The sequence below is a fragment of the Bacillus rossius genome, chromosome 6, assembly GCF_032445375.1.
Source record: "Bacillus rossius redtenbacheri isolate Brsri chromosome 6, Brsri_v3, whole genome shotgun sequence".
In the NCBI taxonomy this organism is placed as follows: domain Eukaryota; kingdom Metazoa; phylum Arthropoda; class Insecta; order Phasmatodea; family Bacillidae; genus Bacillus; species Bacillus rossius.
In genome coordinates, this window is record NC_086334.1 from 14,340,376 (window position 1) to 14,361,999 (window position 21,624).

Sequence of the window (21,624 nt, forward strand, 5' to 3'; positions counted from 1 at the left end):
AATTATGCTATGCTCAAACAGAGCCAAATATATGCATATTAAACGACGTAAAAATGTTTGATGACAAAAAAAAAGCGGTTAGATGGAGTCTTTCAGTTACGTTTCCTTAAAAGTAAAAGATTGAAAATTTTCAGACAATTTTCTTGATGTAATGTAACAAAAGAATTACTTCCAAAATTCTCACTCCACATTTTCCTTTACAAAATTCAATGTTTCAGATACATGGTAAAAAATAATCATTGCTAAACAGAGTGTATAAAACGTTTGTACTCTATGGCGTATATCTGGCAACACTGCAGCAAGGACAGCACGAGAGAGAGAGAGAGAGAGAGAGAGAGAGAGAAAGTGTCCATTAAAATGCACACTGCAGACTAAGAATGAGAGACGCTGTGGTGATGAAAAGGACACCACGTGATTATTGCAGAAGTGGCAAGCCCGCTACACAGTGGTTACCAACCTTCCACCAAAAGGAACCTGCCTGCTTTCGATAAACTGGCAGCGCGCCTTCAAGGACGACGTGGTTACACTACAATTACGACTGGCGCACTAACAACTTTGTCAAATTGTCTCACAGAATTATAACATCCGGTCGCCTTCGAAGTTTTGTGACAAAGTCTCACAGAATCCTAACTAGGCGTCTTGACGTTTTCGTTAAGGCAGTGTCGATGAGCAATAATAATAATTATAAAATTGTGAGCCGAGTCTTTGAAGACTCGCCAGTGATGTGTAACATCTTATCTCTTATCTGCAACGAGCAAACTCATGACTTACCATGTTATCATGTTGCAAATAAACTTGCAATACGAAACTCGGACACGAAATTTAAAATTCTTTAAAATAATGCAAACCGAAATTTTAAACTATGAAATGAACGGCTCTGATCAACGCAAAAAAAAATTTCTAAACCCCTGGCTTTGGACATGATTTTCGAAACGGTATTTTATTAAAATACTGCTATCTTGTTAAAATAAACCAAACAGTTGATTTTTATAAAGTTTCCTTTTGACTTTGTCCGCCACAGTTGGCAGCACCGTATTTACACATTTCCGTTCCGATCGACTTCCGTTCCACTCAAGAAAATTACTCCTTTCCAAATGCCAGATACCGAGAGCTTAAGATGTTTACACGCGTATAAAGAAAAAAAAAAAAGGTATGATTGCCAGACATCGTGAAAACTTTGTAAGTTTTGCACAAAAAAAAAACTATGGAAAATCGGTGCAAAACATTTAGTATAATTGCGGAACATAATCGCTGAAGATTTTAAAACTTTGTTTATAACGGTGCAGTGAATGTTAAGCGGATCTCGCCGAAGGACTACAGTCGGCCGTCGCGCGGAAATGGGCTGAATGGGGCGGCCCCCGTTCGGTTCTGACCTCGTCGGCATCTCGAGCGGGGCGGAGCGTCGGTATTTATGCCCCTGCCGGCGAAAACACTCGAGGTCAGCTAGAGACGCGGGAAGCGGGGAAAACCCGCCTCGCCGACTGGCGACATCTCCGGGGTTGGCCGATTCATATACGTAGACCGCACACCAACCTGCGCCACTATTACAACACTCCACATTTCGACAGACACCACGCTGCAGAATTTTTTTTTTTATGGAACAGAAATCTTCACGTAAAATTACAATGTTCGTACGTATTCACATTTACATGAAAACAACTGTATCACTACAAAAATAATATTGGGTTCAGATTCTTTTTATGCTTTGTGTCGTCCGGTACCTCCAATACATAGTTTTAAAGTTACTCGAAAACAGTTCCCTGAATAACTTTCCAGTACCTATAAACTGCGCATACATTAAGCATGATATAACCAAAATAAAGTCATAAATTGTTGAATATTCGATAATCCGCCATTTTTCCGTAAGAAATACTCGGTATTGTCTCGAAAAAACTTATTTCATATGTGCAAAAATAATCATAGCCATGTACTGTAAAAAGTTAAAATCCCTTCCTTGTAGTATTACTATTTCTTGCCAAACTGGTTTCCACAGGAATCTTTTATGAAAGTACAACTTTTTTTTTTTTTCGTGCAAGCAATTGCTTAGACTCAGTGATCATCTCGCTGTGAGTTCGCCAGCACTTTTAACAGCTTTATGTTCACAAGATATGCTGTCAATATCAATATTTCACTATTTCTAATTTTATAAACTCTGTTAGTTATTTAAGCCTAGTCTACAATTGCAATGTCCTAACCTGTGTCCGAAGGACACTCGTCGCTGATTGGTCCACGTGACCCTCTGACGCCATGCGTCATGTGGGCGAAGGTCCGAACCTACTTTGTCCGAAGACATTCGTCAATTTAAACTTTTTGTCCCAACCTGTGTCCTTTGGTAGCATTGAACAGCAACAGAACACTAACGATATTCGAATTTCCGGTTCCCGTTTGCAAAACATGCACGAAAACAATTAAAAAAAAATTGAAAGACATTTACTGCGCTCTGGTGACAACTTTAGAAATCAATAGTTTCGGACAAGGACACTACAATTGTAGACAAAGCTGTTTTCCGTGCGTCAATGTGACGTCATTCACATTCGGATAAGGACGCGGACCACGCACAGGTTAGGACAATTGTAGACGGGCCTTTATTGAAGCAGATGTGAAAATACTTAGGTTTTCCAAACGTTTCCAATTCTTGTAACATATTTTGGTGAATATTCGTACAAAGGACCAGCACACAAAATTACGCAGCAAATAAAATATAATCCCCAAAATAAGTAATTTAATTTCTGTACATTTTAAGGTAACGTGCATACCTGACATGAGTTTTACTAGAAAATTAAGTCTTAACGTGCGAAAAGTTATTAGTCTTTTTCAAGACGATTGGCATGAATTTGATTTATCTATTCTTCCGTATGAATTATTTTTTGTCATCACTTATCCACAATGTTGGCATAAAATGCAATATAAAAATATTATTCCACAAATTCTGACTAAGGGTGGTATTTATATTCACGTATTGAGCAATTCCTTCGTCAAGAAATTCTTATATGCATTCTTATTTAACATTTGTGTGCCATAGAGGTTGCTTGAGATGATCTCAAGTGATCGCAAACAAGACAATCTTGATGAAGACCGTCTTATGATAGTCCCATATTTCTCATTTATTAGAGGGCATTCTCCTGTCTCATAGTCGTTGCTTGAGAACACCATCGTAGACGCATGTTTCATAGTCGCTGAGACCGTGCTTAAGAACACGAATAAGATCGTCTTTGCCAAGACCACTGCAGGCATGTCTCAAGCAATTGCTTGTTCTGATCGCAATGTAGAAAATGGCGGATTCTCTTGAACCTCGTATTTTTAAACTTAAATAAATCCTGTATGAAGTGCTGAAGCAATTTTATATGTATTTTAAATGAGTTTAGTGTTTGTTTGTGACCAGTGGTTAGGTACATTTTCAAGTGCTAAACAGACACGTTTATTTACATATCGATCACAGAACGAGTACAATGGATGTGGAAAACGATGCGTTTAATGATGGTTGATGGTACATATCACAATCAGAAAATTTAATTATACATTCGTGACACCCAAAATACATTAAAAATAATTTAAGAAGTGGCATTACCCTGTTGTTATAAAATAATTTTCCACAAATTTTCGTTGAGGTTTGGTAGTGTAATGGTTAGGGAAGTCCATGACTAGAGGAAACAATATGGATGTGGTTCAAATTCTGGCACTGACAGTACTTTTTTTTATAGTTACGGTTAATGAAAAATGCAAATATAGCTTTATGAGAAATTTGATTAATTTTTTTAAAATCTAATTGTTATAATATATTTAAATACATATTATCTCAGTTTATTTATTTGGTTATTTCATACGCAGTAGGCTTTGATACATACTGTAGTCTATATATTTTACTTATAATACGATTAAATTATAGAATCACAAGTAACTTGAACAAGAAAAATTAACCTATTATATGAGGAAATTAATATCTTATCTTATTGATGAACACACAAACACTTTATAAAGGGTTTTACAAAATTTTAAGTTCCTTACTATGTACCCTTATCAGATTCGTTCAAACTTATTGTTATAATTCTAAACATACATTTTTCTTACTTAAATTAAAAATTTTCTTTTACTGTGTTGTTAAATCTTATATTTTTATTAAACTAACATTTACTGTACCTTATCCTGAAGCTGAAGCAGAGTGACATTTTCTAAAAAAATAATTAAAAAAAAGTTTTTCACTACCTGAAATATTTTTTGATAATTCTGTTAAGACAAGTAGCTTTTAAACAAGTAGTAATTCAGTATTAACAGTTCTGAAGATGCTAACTTAATTGTATTATTTTTAAAAGGGTATTATTAAATCGTTAGATACATAATTTCTTAATGTTAAACTTACACAGGAAAGACAAAAGTCTATAAAGTTCTTAATTTAATTCATCTCAAGTGACACAAGTTGAGATGTACTAGAATGTGTGCATATTTGTGGTCGCAAAACATCATTTTTTCCATGTGTGATTCAAGAGTATTAAAACAATAAACGAATTCCTCACATCAACGTACAAACGCACTTCGAATGTAGTGATATATGCTCACTAAATCTTGTTACTATAAATAGCCTCAAATTCTGGGGTTTCAGTGCTTGGTGTGAATAGTACCAGAATATTTAACGAAAACAGTTCAATCGGCAAAGTTCTTGTATGCTCGTGTTTTTTCGGCTGTCTCAAGTAAGTGCTTCGTCAAGCCATAAGTACGGCAAACAAGCTCTTGCTTGAGCATGCACAGTCTTCATGAAGCTCGTCTTGTTCGCGGACTATGAAACATGGAGATAGAAATAGCTGCCTTGAGAAACAAGACCGTCTTCGTCAAGACGGTCTCAAGACATTGCTCAAGATGCGACTATAAATACCAGCCTAAGAAGTGCTCAAACTGTATTACCAGATGTACTAAAAGTTGTTGCTAAATATTTTAATGATAAAATGGCAGTGATAAATACCGTTAAAATAATGTACGTACTTATATCTACGTGTAAAACTTCAATTTACGGCACGGGTAAAATAAGTTTAGAGGAATGTAATGGGTTAGTCAAAAGACACGTAAAACAACTACAGCTGTAGACTAAACTGTGGAATTCAGCACGAATAATGACGACCGGTCTCGTTAAGAGTATCAATTACAAACCGATAATAATTCAAGTTACAAAACGTTTTAACAGGCAGGCAGCACGAATCAATGCAACGGCACATGAACGCCCTCCATGTCACGCCTGGGTATGGGAAAACCTGCGCAACGCTGCAATCAGCCAATCGCAGAACTGAGCTGGCCGGCGGCAGGACCACACACAGACAGCGGACGCTGAAAGCCAATCAACTGACGTACGAGCGGCCTTGGAAGCGCGGGTGTTTACAGCTGCAACTACCCACGTCACGAGAGATCAACATCAAGGCAGACGGAAACAAATCTCCGCGCAGCACACGGCTCTCGTGTTCTCTCTTCTCGTTCTCTTTCTCTTGCTGAGAACGATCACGGAATTGCCCAGTAGGGTTTTACCAAATACACTAGAGACTAATACCGGACAGCTCTATACTAACAACACAGGCGAGAGTGTGAAAAATAACCTAGCGGCAAGAGGTGTAACTACAAACATATTTAATATATATATTGTCAAATTATATATAATATTATCTGGTTCAAACATTATTAATTTAATTTTTAAAAATTACAAGAACTGGAGGTTTATATCTCTCATAAATCTGTACTATGATTAAAATTGGGGTTTTCCAAGAGAAAAGAGAGTTATTTTTGTTGCCATAATGTTGGTACCATATGTATTTAACAGATACATTGTTCATACTGGGCATACCGTTTGCCATCTATCGGACTGACTTGACAACAACGCAAGGTTTTCACACAAATTTCTTGGAGCTGACCGGTATTAGTCTCTAGTGTATTTGGTTATACTACAACGCTTTTACGTGGAATTAATTCCCGCCAACGTGGGTTTTTTATTTAAGGAGAGATAAAAACCACGAGACGCCATCTTGGTTTCAACATATATTAGATATTTTGGATTTTTGGTTTATCCTGTTAAATCAATGCCATTTAGGATTTTTGTTTGAGGGGTGCGGGGCGGCAGGGGTGGGAGGGGAGAGAATGACACCACCTATAATAAAACTGTCAATAAACAAAAATGGAAAATCTTGGGGGGTGATGTAGGGAGTGTACAGAATACAATAAGACTATTTTTAACAACTTTGCCTGTTTGAACACGCTAATCTCCAAAATTACTAAACATTTTCATGGGGTTTTCACGGGTAACTTGAGCGTAGCGTGGGACAACAAATAGGCTTTATTTCATAAAAATAGGCTCACGATAAAAAACAACCTTAATTTATTAAAGTTTTAGGAGTCTTCTCAACTTTAGTATAGTTCTTAAAACAAAAAGTCAACATGAAGCTTCAATAGTTGATTTTTAAAAGGCGCTCACAGAAGTTTTCTTATGTTTACCTCAGTGGCACTATAATCACGGCGTAGTACACAAAACAACCGATAGATAGCGCTGTTAGTTTTTTTTTTACCTCAGTGACAGAAGTATTTTCGTAAGTTTACGTCAGTGACAATCAAGCTTTCAGATTTGTGTGCCTCCTTATTACATTTTGATATGTTTGTCGTTTTTTTAAGTTAGAAACCTGGAAATTTGTGTTTAGGTTTCTGTTTATAAATAAGTCTGCTGTATAGGCGTTTTTAGTAAGTCATCAAAAATGAGGATGGAAAATTCCATCGGGCACACGGCTAGTGTTCAATATAAAACAATGGACAATTATTGTGGCATGAAAACTTTTGAAACCCATGGCGCCTTTCAATCCTCTCCTAAAATTAATTATCCTCAAATTCCATAATTTAAGGCATCAGTTTATATATCTCCTCTTAGATAAAGTTTAAATATCTTAGCTCTCGGTATACGGAATTTGATGGGAGGAGTTTCGTGAAAAGCACGGAAGTCGCATGGACCGGGAATGTGTAAACACGGTGCTGCCATCTGTGTAGGATGGCGGGAACCAAACCTAACAAAGCCAAAAGAAAACTTCTAGTATTAACTGTTTAGTGCATTTTAACAAGTTGGCCAGTATTAAAAAAAAAATCCTTGTCGAAAATCAGGTCCATGCTTTTTTTAAGCCTTTCTTCGCTTTTCTCGGAGCCGTTTCATTACATAGTTTAATCTTTCGTTTAGCAAATCGAATGATTTAATAGCCAACGTAGTTGCTCCGGCAATGAATTCTAGCGGCGGGTGCGGAAAATACGTGTGACTCGCGACAAGAAATTTAGCTGAAAACACAATTTGCGTATATTTATCAGGCTCAGCATTATTATTTTTTTTTTTAAAGAATTCTACGTAAAATTTCGTGTCCGACTTTTGTATTGTAAGTGAATTTGCAACATGATAACACATGAATTTCTTCGTTCCCGAGGTTACATGTATACACATCACTGGCGAGTAATGAAAAGACTAGCTCGCAATTTTTTTTTGTCCTCAAGACGGATGCAGTCAGTTTTCAGTAACCCACGTTGTGATTAATTAAAACGTGTTTAGTTGCCGTTTCAAAAAGGTTGATCGCCAAAAAGTACTGGCAATTTGGCGAGTATGCACTTTCGTTGCCTCATCCCCAGGGGCGCAACAACAGGGGAGGGGGGGGCAAGGGTATTTTGCCCCCCCCCCCCCCCCCGCCTGAAACCTTGAAGTGGGGGCAAACGGGGTCAAAGAAAGTGCTGTGTAATCAATTTTTAGATAATAAAACTGCTTAAATAGCACCATTTTCCACCTTGAAATCAAAATTTTCCCGGGGGAGGACCCACAGACCCCCCCTCTGCAATAGGGGGGCTCGATGATTCTTTATAAAAAGGGATATTGCCCCCCCCCCCCTTTTGGAAATTTAGTTGTTGCGCCCCTGCTCATCCCTGTTCCCAGGCTGCCAGTAAAACACCGCGTCTGATGTCAAACATCTGGGCGCCAGTCGGGTCTCCCCCCCCCTCACCACCTACCCCCCTTCCCCACCAAACCCCACTCCCTCCCTCTCGACTGATCACAACTTGCCTTTCGTTACGCAACGCCCGCGCCTGTCTAGAGAGTCGTCTCGGGAAATCTGCGCCCGTCGCAACACGCAGCCGACACCGAAGGGACAGATTACTAAAGACCCTGTTGCAATGTCAAATATTTGTCTCTAATATATTTGACAAAAGAGTTGGAGACCGAAGTCTTGGACCGAAAATGGCTTCCAAATTTCTCCATTAAATATATTCGGACAGATAAACGTCAAATGTGTTTTTTAATCATGTCACACTGTCAAAGTTTATTTTTGGTCTGAGCTATCTCAAACTTTTCAATTTTTTTTCTCTTCTCTCTATTTTGAAATTAAATAATATATCACAGTGCTGGCCGGAATTTTTTTTTAACATATTATTGTATTTGTGCATTTTTAAAATTTTTGAACACGAATAAATTTAGATTACAACAATAATCGTTACCAAAATAAAATAAATTTTCACATATTATTTAAAGATCTACACACATTAAATTTTAACGCATATAATGTTTTCGCGTACGACAATCATATTAACATTATTTTAATTTTTTAAAATTTTTTAACCTCTTTAATCGGCCGTGTCTCTTCGCTAATTTAAAGAATCTTGAGACGGAAACAGTCATGTCCGTTTTCGCTAGGCAAGATTTTGATTAGACTATCGCATTCAACATCCAACTATTTTATAACGCGTCCTATATGCAAAGTATTTGATGGAAACTCAAGTCATCCAACTCGTCAAACCAACATGGCTGCGCTAGTGACGTTTTCGTTGACGTCATAAACCATCTTTATTCGACACAATATATTGGAAGGCGTTGGAAAACTAAAATTTGACAGTGTAACAGGGCCTTAAAGGCCTAGAAAATTTCCCGTTTTCCCTAGGCGACATTCAGTGGCGGATACAGGATTTGTTTTATCGGGAGGGAGAAATATATATATATATATATATATATATATATATATATATAAGAGAGAGAGAGAAATTAATAATATTACAATTTGTGTATCCAAAAACTAGTAATCAACAAGGCGTTTTTTACATAATCAATCTCAACTGAGTTAATTCCTGTGTAGCTTCTTGTTCCAGGAGTTGACAGTTCACCCGGAATCACCAAAAATAACACACCGCCGTCACCGAAATACGCAAATGTTTTCATAACTTTGGGGGGAGGGGGATATTATATATCCCACAAATCCACCCTCCTCCTTTTACATGCGTCCGCCAATGGTGACACTGTAGAATGCAACTGTGACTATTCTCGATTTAATGTCATTAGATCGCCGGGTGAATTTACGTACGTCCCTGTAGGACAGCATCCTACTCCACAGTCAAGAGCAAGGGAATATAACTCTCGGCGAACCATCCTGATAAATTGGGACTGGACAATTTCGTGTGTTCATTGATGTCAAGGCAATTTGTCTGAGTTTTACCGTCCAAAAACATATTAAACTACAAATACTAATCGAAACACATTACAACTACACATAAAATGGCAATTCAATCATAAAACCATTTCCCAAACAATATAAAGTTTGCGCTGTTATCACTCCCAACAATGCCAAGCAACCAGTCGGTGATATGAAACCAATATATTTTTATCATACTGTTAAACAATACCTACACTTATTGATTGTGGCCAAGTGAATCGACATATTCAATTGTGCTTGAAATCATTCAATCAAAACAGAGTTAGCCATCGAGTAATTCACCTAAATTAATTAATCCTGAAAACACGTGGGTTTTCCCATTTGTTATTTAAAAAAAAAAATTGTTTTAAGGTCGGGTTTATAAACTACGCAAGAAACACAGAAAGTTCAATAATGACGTTTCCACACGCCCTTTTTACAAGCTACGCACGGCGTAAATCCCAACGCAAGAATCGACCAACTTTGAACTTCTTGGCATTTCCGCCTTTCATATTTATTGAAAGTGAAGTGTTCCAAAAAAAAAATTTAAGACACAGACTTTATGTGCATGGAAGGCATCGATGTTGTTTTTAGTACATACCTGAATTGTTCACTCTTTATTTTCGCGTGGTGAACTAAAATCACTAAATAAACAAATAAATGATCACAACTGTTGTCTTAAGAAACCTACTTGTTCGTCTGTTGTCAGAATAGTTGTTTAATTATACGTTGGGTTCTCATGTGCGTCGCTGTATTGTTGTTGTGATGTCCATGTTATCTGTTTTGAATCATCGTTGGACTCCTCTGTCGCGGTTTAGTCCAAAGTTTTGTTTGTATCCACTGTTCTTATCGTAGTTGACAGACATCTGTGTCTATCAGTGCTGTAATTTTTATTTATTTATTTTTAACTAATTCTTTTCAGGAATGTTCTGTGCTGTCTAATGTTCTTCAATTTTTTGATATCGTCTGATTTTGGCTTGCTTCCTATGTGTTTTCACATTATTCTGTTTTGTATATTTATCGTTTTTGTCTGATGAGGTTTCTTATGATATACGGTACAACTACCAATGGTGTATGCCAAAAAAAAATCATTTTTCCCCGCTGCAGGTATTTTATTTATTTTTATTTACTTTTATTACCACAAAGAAAGCACTAAAATGACAATTTAAATAAATCCAACTATTGACAATTTCAAATGTTTACAAGATAATCATAAATCATCTAATGAAGCCCCAGAAGATATTTGTTTTATGTTGTTTAACAATTACAATTTGGTGACGTCTTACGACTTTCGTGCTTTATAAAACGACCGTGATTTTCTTGCTTTGCTTACACGTGTCATTTCATCCTTTGCGTAGTTTAGGGATTGTCCATTAATCACGTGAGGCTCGAAAAGGGGGAGGGGGGGAGGGGGTCGGGAAAAATCACGAAATATCACAAGGGGGGAGGGGGGGTGTAGAGAGATATCACGTGTATTTATTTTTTCGCCCGATTTCTACTAAACCGAAAAGCGACATGTGACCTTGACTCGCCGTAGCCAGGCAACAATATTCCCGCCCGCCGCAACCTGAACCACCCGGCTCGGCTTCAGTGTTGCCAGACGTACGAGAATTCTCGTATTTGTACGAGAATTTATAACCTGTGTACGTTGTACGAGGTAAAGTTGGATCTCGTACGCTTTTGTACGAGAATTTTGAAGATCACTATCAATGTTGGTTTTTTTTACCCGGGTTCTTGTAAGATATATTAGTTTTATTGTATAATTTTGTCATAACAAGTGTATAACATTTATTTTGTAACTTAATACCATTAAGTGAAGTTCCTGCCCGACAGCGTTGACTTTTTTTTTTTTGGCTGGCAACACAGGCGACGCCGACTAAAAGATAGAGTTTGTTTTTTATTATTTTATTATTGTTAAATGCACAACCCCTAACTCACAATTTAGAGTATTTTTGTATGTTAAATTAACGGAAAAAAAACTGGATATTTTTTACGAAAAAAAATATGCAAAAAGAGTGAATGGCAGGAATAATTGTATTGTTGTGAAAATTGTTGTTAATGATGTTTTACTTATGTAATCATAGGATAGTGAAAATTGTTGTTAATAATGATTTACTTATGTAATCATAGGATTGTGAAAATTGTTTAGTTTAGATTTGTTAGGCTTGTAACTCAAATGTCAAGTATATAAAAATATTGTAGAAACACATTTAAACTTTTTCTTTTACAATACCATTGTGTACGAGATTTTTTGTGTGTCATACGAGAATTTTCGCTCCTTGGTACGAGACATTGACATTTACAATCTGGCAACACTGCTCGGCTTGCCAGTCACCAGTAAGACTGTGATTTTGGCGCCGAACACATGCGTAAATCACATATAAACCTTTCCTTTATTATTTTTATGCCAGTGAGAATAAACCTGCAACCTTAATGTGTGTCTGGACATTTTTATCACTGTGCTTAACTTTCCAGAATTAAATTAGATTATACCTATATTTAAAGATAATATTCTGAAATTTTTAAAAATATTTTGTACCAAAAAATACACGTGATTTATTGGGGGGGGGGGGGGGGGGGTAAGTTTGAAAACATGAGAAAAAAATGAGGTTTTAATAATTTGATTTAAAAATGTTTTCTTTCACTGTGTGAATGTTTAGGTGTAAACAAGATGTATATAACAAAAAGAACATCGTGGGCTCTCCTTAGCATGTGACGTCTGCGTCTTTTAAGTGTTTTCGGAACACCTCTCTTTAAAACATGGCCGTCGGAAAACGCAAGCAAAAACGCAAGAAAGTTGGGAGTTAAAAAAAAAATACTTTGCGTTGCGTTATTGCGCCTTGCGTGGTTTGTAAGCCAGTTTATATTACCGGCATGGCCACGGTAACGTTTACAGGCTGGTCCCACACGATTCAACAGTTACATGCGTTTTGCGCATGCAACTTGGAGAATGTTGAACGACGCAAGTTGAAAGCGCTCAGTGAATTCATTGTTCCCACACGTGTGTGCAGCAACGTATGCGTCATAGAGACATATTGTATCGAAAGTGAAGCCCGCCAGAAAGCGACTGACGAAAGACGCACGAAGATTCCCATTGACGGTGGGACTCCTTGCGCACAGCCGTGAGCTACCAAATTCCAGGAAATAACGCACGCGCTAGTGGCATGCTTAACTTGCGCTACTTGCTCGCGCTTGACGCATTCCTCAAATTGAACAAAAAGTTGAATCGTGTGGGACCACCTTTGTGTGGTGTTTCAAAAGTTATGAATTAGATAATCCCGGAGGGAGTCCGGGCTGTCGGGTTCCTCTTGGAAGGCCGTGTGTGTGCGAGGCGAGCGGGCACATTCTGCCGCGCGCGCAAGAACTCAAGACCCGCAAGAGTGTTGACGCGGCTCTCGCTGGCAGGCCGACCCCCGCCACTGCCAAGGGCACGGCCAGAGGACACACACACACACGGGCACACGTGTGTGTCTCTCTCCAGCGGAACCAGTATCGGCTCCGGACTTTGCAGACTTCCGAGGGGCCCTGGGCCGTTTCCTTTACCAGGGTCCACGCATTTCGGAGAGGGAGGGGGGCCATACCACGGGGCCTGCGGGGTTATAGAAGAATCCCACAATGAAAGAGCCGGAAATTTTTTTTTTTAATAAACTCTCGAAAACAAATGTTTTTAAGCCAACCTGGAACTTAAGATTTGGCCATTATTATTATTATTTCTTTTCATTTATCTTAAGGAATTCTGTATTCGTTCTGGAAAAATTATACTCGGGTTAGTTTTTTTTAATGATAACCCTAAAACTCCTGTGAAATCGCGTCACTATATGAGGCAGTAAAATCTCTGAAGGTTTTTATTATATGAAATCATGGACTTCAATTGATATAGGAAGTTATTAAGCAACGCTTTAAATTAGATGCTGATATTTTTTTTTCTTTTTTCTTTTTTTCCAATTAATTCCCTTATTTTTCACAGAAAAACTAAACAAACAAGCCCAGACTTTAAAATATAGCTCTGTGTACAAGAGTGCAATAGTTTTGATTATTAATCTTAAGTATTCATTCGTAAACTAGCTGTAAGTTAATTGAACAAGTTATTATTCTTAGCTAATTAAATGCAGGAAAATTCAACAAATAAAACATAAATGATCAAATTTATAAAATAACTTCATCATGAGCACCTCTAACTTAAAAAGGTGATGTCTTGCGACTTGCGTGTTATATAAACTACCTTAATTTTCATGCGTTTGTTACATATAATGTTCTTGAGCTCTAGAGTTTCTTGGAAAGTTAATAAGGCCCGCTCTACAATGACAAATGACACGGAAACTGGACACATCTCCTTAAACAGAGACGGATCTTAACAGAACGGCATGCATGGAGAAAGAACCCGTACGGATTAGCTCGTCAATGCCCTGCTCTTCAGTTTACGTTACTACGCGCGACCAATAAAAGCCCAGTAATTGGCCGCGGTGGTAGCCATGTCTTCTTACGTTTTAAATACGTTTTAAAAAAATCTTTCAAGTTCAAGAATATCTAGTTTCCATCATTACGTTTTGGTTTATTTTCATTACATACGTAAATTCTGATCGCGTTATATTCTCGTGTCGATTTTTTTTTTTTCAAATAAAAAAAAAATTTCGTAACAGAGAAATTCAAAATCATTGGTTGTCATTTGTTAACATTCCGTGCATTGTGGAGGCTGCAGACGGATATTGAAGATAGTGAAACTTGCGGGTCAGAGATCCGTTTATAAGTTTCCGCGTCATTGTGGAACGAACCTTCAACCCGGCCCTATGCGCGATACGGTTCTAAAGGCCCTGTCACGCTGTCAAATTTTTGCTACAACTATATTAGACAATAGAGTTGAAGGGGTATTGTTTGGCGAAATATGGCTTCCAATATTTCCCATCAAATACATTTGGACAGATAACCTCAGATATTTTAATCATGCCACGCTATCAAAGCTTATTTTGATCAAGCTATCTGAAACCTTTCAATTTTTAACTCATTTTAAAATTAAATTATGCATCACTGTGCTGAATAGATTCGTTGAACTTATTATACTTTTTGTGCGTTATTAACTTGTACAACATCTATACATTTAACTCTAATACTCGTTTTATAATTTATAGAAATGTGTTTAACTTTTTACAAATAAAATTATTTCGTATATGACATATATGGTATTAACATTATTTTAGACATAATAAAGTTTTACTGTTACTGCAACTGACGTCATTTCCGTTTTCGCTAGGCACGATTGATTTTGATTGGCTGGTTTTCGTCCAACACATTTTAGAATCCGATGGAAACTCAAGTATTCCAACTTGTCAAACAAACATGGCTACGCTTGTGACGTTTTCGGTGACGTCATAATTCTCCATCTTTACTTCACAAAACATACTGGAGAGTGTTTGAAGCGGAAGTTTGACAGTGTGACAGATAGGGATGCAACATCGCTCTGAAAAACATCGATATCACGAACATCGATGTTCAAACGAAAAAGCATCGATGTCAAAAAACATCGTTCTGACAACCGATACATCGATGTTTTAACCGATGTTTTTAAATATCAGGGAAAACATGCCAAAATGATTTAAACTATAGTATGTAGCCAAAAACCATACCTACTACAGGTTCCTGACCACAATATCCACAACCCATTTACAGTCGTGTCTCATGCAGAACAAAAACATGTATTAAAAGCAAAGTCTGCTACCAAAAACTTTAAAATCCGCATGAACTACTTGACCAGCTCTCAGTAAACTTCAAAGAGTTGTGGACAAATTTAAATGACTACAGCTTCACAACTTTAGCAGAAATAAAGGTAAACATTAAAAGGGCATGTCCATAATTCAAATGTATGTAAAACTGGCCGTCTGTTCGGGGTTTATGTGTGTTAGTGAGGCGGGATGATAAGCGCGACGCTCGCTGGTGCTTCCAGCGCGGTATAGCCTCTAAGCGCAAGGCTCTGAACTGGCGCGCATGCGTCTCGTCGTCACAGGATAACTGTGAAAGTTGAGCGGTGACCGTAACATTATATAGCGGAGAAATGAAGAAAAAGGTGTACTGCACTGCCCTTAAGTGGTTTCAAGATTCTGTATAGGTTGTTTTATGCCTAAAAATTACTCCGAAAAAAAACATTTAAGCCAATTTTCACTCTACTAAAAACACAGTTTAAAAACTTAATCAGAATTCAAAAGTGCCTTTCGGCATTCAGCGAACACTCAAATGCTTTTCGTAAACAGACCCCACTTGGATATCTTGAGTAGTTTTCAAATCACGTTTTTCCTGAAGCTCTCCGCACCGTGTGTGTGCCCGGACAGCCTTGTTTTTTATGTTTTTAGTTATCATTTCATGAATATATTGTAAATATTAAAGATCATGATAGATCTATCTATCCAAAAACCATTGCGATACGTCATCTAGTTTTCAAGAAACTTTTTTTTTTAATTTTCGATACTTATAAAACTTACATTTTTAAGTATAAATACATATTGCAAATGCTAAACCATTTTGGTTGGTATCCTTATCATTTTTTTCCCAGTATTTTAAGAAGTCTAAAATCATTTTAAAAATAACTATTTTTTTACACAATTTATTTTTAATTGAAAAAAAAAATAGGGAAAAAGCATGAAGTGTATGTGCAGGTTTAAAATGTTACATTAATTTTCTCGATAGGGCTAGCGAGACCGTATCGGTAGATACCAATAGCTTGTATGTACAACAAGCTATGAATTGTCCATAAAGTCTCGCTGCTTTTCCCCTATATTTTTATAAATTTAAAAGAAAATTCTTATTCAAACAAATTCTTTTAACGGTATTTTTTTTTCCAAATGATTTTACACATCTTAGGCCTGTTCCACAATGACACGGAAACGGAACAGACGTAAACGGAGACGAAAACGGAGTATTGTTCCGTTCCGTCCGTATTTTTCTCGTTCTACAATACACGGACCCGTAAGAAATTTTGGCCAATAAGAAAGAGCGAGCGTGACGTAACTGAAAACTTCGAGTATCAATTGAACTACCTGTTAAATCGAAATGTATGGTTGTTAACTTGGTTATGTAGTAAGTCGATTTATTATATTTTTTTTTTGTTTTGCGTTGTGGTAAAGTAGTCCTTCTCCGTCTTGTCATATATGGCAAGTATATTTAACCATGAAAATTAAAAGTTCATCAAAATTCGTCATAATGAAACCCACGTGCACAATTAAAATTTCAAAACAAATCTTGTTTTGTTGTTCACGCATAAAAAAAAAAGTAGTCGAGAAATACGGAAACAAACATTGGTCAAAACTAATATCTTAATTAACATGAACGCGCAACTGTAGCTTGACAACTGCAGTGAATAAATAACGTGCTCCTATTGGTCTAACGGAGTAACGTAAACGAAGACTTCAGCACTGCTGAGCAGGTCCGTACGGGAAGGTACGGGTCCGTCTCCATTTGCGTGCTATTGTAGAAGCTCTGTTCCGTGAAATACGTCTTCGTTTCCGTGTTCCGTCTCCGTTTCCGTGTCATTGTGGAACGGGCCTTAAAGTACTGGAAAAAAATTGATACTGAAATCAACCAAATAGTTCAGTATTTACAACATTTGTGATACTTACTTAAAAATGTAAGTTTTTATAGTAAGTATAGACAGTTAAATAAATTGTATCTTAAAAACTAAATGTATCGTGATGTTTTTATATATTCAATAAATATTCATGAAATTATAGACAAAATATTATAAAAAAACTAGGGCAATTTTAATGATGAACGATGTCGATGTTTTTGGACTTTTTCGTCGATGCATCGGCGATGTATCGCTTTTCAAAACATCGATGCTAACATCGATGTTTCATGAACGATACATCGATGTTTTCAAAACATCGATGTATCGTTTGCATCCCTAGTGACAGAGCCTTAAGGGACATTTGGTACGCCAAGTTAAACTCGCGCTGACCAGATAACTTATATATATAAAATATATAATATATAAAATCGACCAACAACTGAAGCTTCCAGCGAAGATGCCTCGCACAGAAACCTCGGACCAGGCATGCATAATTATCGGTTACGGCGGCAGCGACGGGTGTACTTCTGCAAATACGCACGTCGTTCTCATGTTGGTGCAACTGATTACGCCTGGGTCTGTTTACGTCCGCGCCTCACACTGCCGGGAGAAAGCTGAAGGCCCTGCCACACTGGCAAAATTTGACAATAGTGTTGGAGAGGTGGTATTGGATGGAAAATGGCTACCAACTATAAATTTTGACAGATAATCTAAAATATGTTTTAAATTATGTCACACTATCGAATTTCTCAAAATTTTCAATTTTAATATCATTCTGAATTCAAATAATGCATGAATGGATTTTGTTTTAACTTGTTAAGCTATTTTGCAAACTTTAAAATTATTAAACATGCATAATTTTAATTCACAATAATATTCATTCATAATTAATAAAATAAATGTTCAATGATTTTCTTACACAGTGTTTCAATTATGTTATAAAGTAACCTGTAAACACCTTGTTTGACAGCCATGATTCCGAACCTACTGATTCGCAACCTCACATACATAGTACTGTTGTGTGATTGGTAGAGAGGTCATGAACATACAAGGGAAATTAATGTAATTTATTTCTGTTATGGATGCGCAGTGCAAAAACCAATGAGAGCAGAGTAGGGTGGGTTTTGGCAGGAGTTGGGAGCAGTTTATATGGTATGATAGCAAACAATTGAGATATTGCATTGCTTAGGTATGTAATTCCTACTTTAAAAATAAACTTTTGTGATTATGTAGCTAAGTAATGCATGATAAATGTACATAAAGAGGCACTAAAATTTTTTTAAGTTCTTTCGTGAACAATACCGAAAGAACTTAAAAAAAATTTAGTGCCTCTTTATGTACATTTATCATGCATTACTTAGCTACATAATCACAAAAGTTTATTTTTAAAGTAGGAATTACATACCTAAGCAATGCAATATCTCAATTTCATGCTACCATACCATATAAACTGCTCCCAACTCCTGCCAAAACCCACCCTACTCTGCTCTCATTGGTTGTTGCACTACGTGTCCATAACATAAATAAATTAAATTAATTTCCCTTGTATGTTCATGACCTCTCTACCAATCACACAACAGTACTATGTGAGGTTGCGAATCAGTAGGTTCGGAATCATGGCTGTCAAATCTTGTGCATGCGACCTACTTTGTTCTATGTTACTGTTATTTTTTTTCAGTTGTGAATACACCTCTAACTAGCTATTTGCCAGCGAGAAAAAATGTGTACCAGTGAGCGAGTTACATCTAGCTCAACAAGCAAGAAAAAACACAAGAAAGTTTCCACGAGTTTGTGTATTTATTCTTAAAATCAAGAAGTTCCCTTGTTTTTATGCTTTTTATTTTAGTAAACTGGAGCACTAAATTTTTTTTAGTCAATTACATATTTTTTCCTGTTTTACATGTCTTCCAAAACCAATGAAGGCCAAGTGATGGTAACCGGAACCCACAAGCGACAGTAGTAGACCAGTCTCTAAATTTCACTCCCTAGGTAAAAAATGTAACTGAGAAAAATCAGAAAATAGAAAAGGATTCACAAGAGATTGACTTTAAAATGCATTCTTATACACATTTTAACTAACTTTGATTCACAAGATCACATTCTGTGTAACTCTTCAGTATCTGTTGTTCACTTACGAGAGTGGTACTTCAGTGGATATTGACAGATAGTTTGTCTGTGTTGACACAAAGACTGGGCAAACAGCTGATAAGGCCACGTCAATCATCATTGCTTGGGATTCCACCAATTCCAAGGAATTTCAAGGGTTACTGAAGAGTTACTAATTCACCTACCCTACAAACTATTGCAATTTGTTAACAATTTCACTGGCTTGCTTCGGGTCCAAAAAGTACTTTTGTAAGTGTGACTTATCCTGGCAGACCTTTGTTGTATTATTTAGTCTGCAATCAAAATATACACTATGAAAAAAATTCTGAAATAATTATAAAAAGAGACACAAAATAAAAACTATCCAAACAAACTAAAAAATACAAAATTAATCACTATTTCATGGGGACAAAACCTCTAAATAGCCTGCCTAAAATCCTTGCTACATTTCTTGAATTTCAACTACTATTATTAATTTTAATTTCTTTGAAATATTATTTGATAAAAATTTCACCATATTTATCAAATGATTATTTAAGGATATATTTTTAGCTTAACATAATTTCAGCTTTTTTACTTTACAATGGTAGCCTAGGTTCTTTTTTAAATTTATTTAATTCTATAATAAATTCAAGTACTTATATATACATTCATGGATTTTTTTTTATTGTTTTAGTTTTATTGCCTTGTTTAGCTACAAATTCACTAAAAAATTTTGTTTAAATGATTTACTTAACTTTTCCCTTTCTAATGACAAATACTTACAGTATGCATTGTTATAATTTATGCAAATAAACACTACAATATTTCCATTTAAGCAAGGATAAAATTCCTTTAACCAAGCAAGGGGGCAAACACATGCATAATTTAAAATTATTTTATCACACCGGTCAGTGGCTGCACCAGGAAAGGGGGTCAAACACATATAAAACTAATTTTTTTTTCTTCCAGTGTCCACTAACCACTATCAGTCTGTTTGTGTCTGATGGTGGGAACAGATGTCAGTTCCCAAAATATAGCAACTGTTCTGTCTTGGGAAGCTTTGTGTGCTTGTCTGTGCTGTCGTCATCGCGCTGTCCAAAATATGGTTTGTATCATTGTTGGGTTAATATGTTTGTCGCTGTGTTGTCCAAGATTTGTCCAAGAGCGTTGTTTGAATGTTTTTTTTTTATTCCTGTTATAATCGCATAGTCCATGATATTCATCTGTCTCTTGATATTTTTTAAGAATAATTCCTTCCACAGAATTCTCTATGCTGTCATTTCATTTAACATTTGAAATTTACTGATTTTTGCTTGTTTTCTGGGTGTTTGTTGAGTTATCTTTCTTTTCCATTCTTGTGGTTTCTCCATGACTTACACAGTGAAAACCAGCTTTAAATAGTACAAGGCAAAACTTTTAGATTGTTTGAAACACAAAATTGTTGCTATCATACTAAAATAACACATAACCTGAACAAACTGATCCTCTAACACCCATTAATTTCAAACATAGAATTTTTTATACAATTTTTAAGTCAAGCAACTTTTCCCTGATATGTTGCTAACCTACCATGTTCCTCTATTAACGAGCAGTGATTTTTTTCTTCCCAAATGGTTGATTTTAAAAGTTTACAGGTATTCTTGAATGGACTCAACCTACAGAATTACCAGCTACATTAAGTTAACAAGGAAAACAAGCAGGGCGCTATACAAGTAATGTGTATCCCTCTTTCAAAAGGTTCTGAAAATACTGATGCACAGGTATTCAATGAAGCATCACTACCTACCTTTACATACTTCACTGAAGGGCTCAAGGTACAAAAATGCTAATTGTCAATATTCAATTAAGTATCTTACGATAGTGAAAACATGATAAAGAAATGTTATAGTGTTTCATAACACTTGAACCCACAAGTACTACATTTTATCTGATTTACAGTTTCAACAACCTTAACCACAGATTGTACAATTTTATCTAATTAAAAGATACAGAATGAGAAATTTAACTAAGTAAAATTTGGCAGCAGTAAACAAATATTTTGATTCACTGTTGCTCCTTAATCAACTAGTTACAAATAGCTTACTACATGTACGTAAAATTATTTCATAAAAAGTTATATTTTTAGTGGTGTAGTGATCTGTGTTCTACTCAGGCATCATAGGTTCGCATATCGCCTACTGCATGGAAGTACTTAATATGGTTTATGAGCCATTCTTCACTAAGCCCTACAATATAAGGCTGAGATGTTACATCAGCATGAAGGTATCAACAAATTCATGGTGAACCATTTACAGCACTATATAAAAAAAAATTTCTTACAGCTTTTTCTATACAACAGGGTAATTTTTTATGTATATTAGGTAAAATTAAGTATAATGTGATCTACTACTTGCAGGAATGTGCCAATAATTATGTTAGAAAGTTAAAACCTTTTCAGGTATAATTTCTTCACAATTTTGATTACAGTGCAAACCCTCTTACTACCTACTAATTTTTAATGTGCGGCTTTAAACTTAAGTGAGCCTTCAAAAACAAATT

General features: G+C 36.2%; 1 protein-coding gene and 1 long non-coding RNA gene across 7 annotated transcripts in view; one reads left to right on the top strand and one right to left on the bottom strand.

Annotated features, from left to right (window-relative positions):
- Nucleotides 1–21,624, bottom strand: part of LOC134532672 (MLX-interacting protein) — a 110,834-nt gene that overhangs the window by 87,301 nt on the left and 1,909 nt on the right. The gene's annotated exons all lie outside the window — the stretch shown is intronic.
- On the top strand, nt 16,889–18,824 carry LOC134532676 (uncharacterized). 3 transcript variants are annotated; one of them, XR_010075168.1, is made up of 2 exons: nt 16,889–17,058; nt 18,677–18,824. It is a non-coding gene; the product is annotated as an uncharacterized LOC134532676 (long non-coding RNA). The 3 variants fall into 3 exon arrangements; XR_010075167.1 differs by lacking the exon at nt 16,889–17,058 and adding an exon at nt 17,161–17,662; XR_010075166.1 differs by lacking the exon at nt 16,889–17,058 and adding an exon at nt 17,161–17,659.